General features: G+C 32.2%; 1 long non-coding RNA gene across 1 annotated transcript; it reads right to left on the reverse strand.

The window, feature by feature from the left end:
• Positions 1 to 1374: 1374 nt before the first annotated feature.
• Positions 1375 to 2512, reverse strand: LOC116108883. Its single transcript, XR_004124694.1, has 3 exons — positions 2468 to 2512; positions 1717 to 1787; positions 1375 to 1568 (listed from the first exon to the last, which is right to left on the reverse strand). It is a non-coding gene; the product is annotated as an uncharacterized LOC116108883 (long non-coding RNA).

The raw sequence follows: 2512 nt of genomic DNA on the forward strand, positions 1-2512 counted from the left end.
ATCATTACATACACGATATAAAAGAATATGCCTTTTATTGATAAATAAACATTTATTACAAAGTCAATTTTACAATAATTGATTGGCTCTAGGGCACTTACTCTAACAGACTTAGACATTTATAATCTAAAAAAGCTCAAATTAACCCATTTTTTTAATTATTATTTCAATAACAACCACAAAAACCACACAAATAAATAAAACTGACCCATAATGAAAACCCACCTATATTGCATAAACAAACAATCATCAATTTTTAAGTTTTTTATCCTTTTAACCAATTTTTTAACTTTCTTTCCGCTTCCTGCATTTTAATTAAAAAGAAAACCACGTTCCAAATGTTTATATAAATTTGTATTATTGCCAACCCAGTTGCAATTTGCTTATTAATTACCTTCTATTTGCTGATAAAAATCTTTGCACCTAAATAATCCAGAAATTAATCAAATTGGCTGTATAAATCTACTAATGATCCAGAAAGAAGTTAAGTGAGATTAATCAAATTGGCCATGGCAATCTAGCAATTAATCAATGCTCAATTATCTAACCTATCACATCATCCGAAACAACCTTTGTAACTGAAGTTCCAAAATTTGTGAAATAGCAACACTACTACATAAATCTTAATCATTTAAATCTTAATGAAGCACGTCATGCAAAGTTGAACTAAAAAGATAGATCCCAACACATTTAAAGATAACCAAAATGATATTTGAGTCCTAACGAAATTGTCAACCGTACATATTTGATAGATAATTCTAATCTTGTCTGCCACATCCAAGACATCATAATTCCATTAGGCCTACAACACAAAGAATACAATTAGTTTTCAATTCAATTGAAATATACAGATGTTCTAGTGCCCAATTAAAGATGAAGTAGAAACCTATAAACAATATGCAAAGGATATGTAAAAAATGAAGACATGAGACTTATACATTTATCAATCCCATTATGTCTCAAACTGTTCAACAATACTTGCGCCGAATGTGGTTTATTTTATCCTTTCATCTCTTCAACAGGTAGTTAATCGCAATTCTTTTAGTGTTAATGTGCTAACTTTACGGTGTATCCTCCAAAACTTCCTCAATAATTAGAACATACAACCCATAGAATTTACCTAATTAAGATGTTCACTTTCTTGGTCTGGATGTCATACATCTTCTTCACTGCATCCTTGAACTTTGTGAAACATGGTCATTCCCGTGGGCAGTGTTATTGCTTGCTATCTAACTTGACCCAACTAAATGTTCATCTGCCATCATCTATCTAATCACGTAACTGTGTGGTGTTCCTAACTGAATAAGTGGCAAAAAAAAAAAAAAAAAAAAAAAAAAAAAAAAAAAGGGTTGTACTAGACTCATGAAGCTTACAAATTTCTCTTTCTCCTTGGATCCAGTTTCAACTTTGTTCTGCCCACAAATCAAAACTACTGGGCCTGATAATTGGTCAAACACCTCCTGCACCTTACGGACAAACTCCTTACGATTAGACCTGGGAGCTGCTCTGGACAACCACTGAGAAGAATCTGGGAAATAGACAATAAGAGGTTGCATGGAGTTCAAAACCTGCAAACAAGGCAAAAACAAACATCAAATCTACACAAGTTGCAACATCACAGTGAGATGACAAAAGAAACGGCAGGCCACAGAAGAAGCCAGGGTTTCACACACTACATAAGGTTTCATACAGAACAAAAATGTATGATCAGGATACCTCACATAATGCCTCCATTGCTATATAGCAATCCTCTGCCTGGGTATCCAGATCCTGCTCAATGTCCTTCACTGTACACAAGCAAAACTTTTCACATTTCTAACATCTAAAAGAAAAAAAAATCAAATCTAACAATGAAGCATAAATTAGATTTTTAAATACTCAATGCCACATGCAAAACGAGAAAACAATTTTCCTAGTGCTAGAAACTTTTCTTCTTCAATCAGAAGAAAGTGCTGGAAACAAAAAGAACAATAATAAATACATAAAAACTTATCACTATGCTTTGTCAACATCCAATCTAATATTGCACTAAGCAAAAGCAATAATAAAAATACATAAAACTTATCACTCTGCTTTGTCCACATTATTTATCTACTTAAGTTTAGAGTAAAGATACATAAAAATAGATGCATGTCAGGTAGGTCAGTAAGTAAAGTCTTGTCAGGATCAAATCCCACTCACTCTCAATAAGAGAGAATTTTTAGTATGAGAAAAGGATATCTCTGATATACAGCTCATAGGTCCAATGAGACTATTGTACACAAAAAATAAATAAATAAAGAGAGAGAGAGAGGGAGAGAGAAGAAGATGAAATAAAGACAATAAAACATTGACCACATCAACTATAAAAAATAAAAAAAAGGTAAATTTAAGAGACAAAAATCTAAAACATAAGAAAACCACAAAATTGCAATATGACATCCACATTGAACTGAAAACATCATCATCACTGATTAGAGAATATTACCATCTATCCAATAAACTGGCGGTTTTGTAGACTGCTCTGCCACTT

Source organism: Pistacia vera, unplaced genomic scaffold (assembly GCF_008641045.1).
Source record: "Pistacia vera cultivar Batoury unplaced genomic scaffold, PisVer_v2 Contig570, whole genome shotgun sequence".
NCBI classification, from domain to species: Eukaryota; Viridiplantae; Streptophyta; class Magnoliopsida; order Sapindales; family Anacardiaceae; genus Pistacia; species Pistacia vera.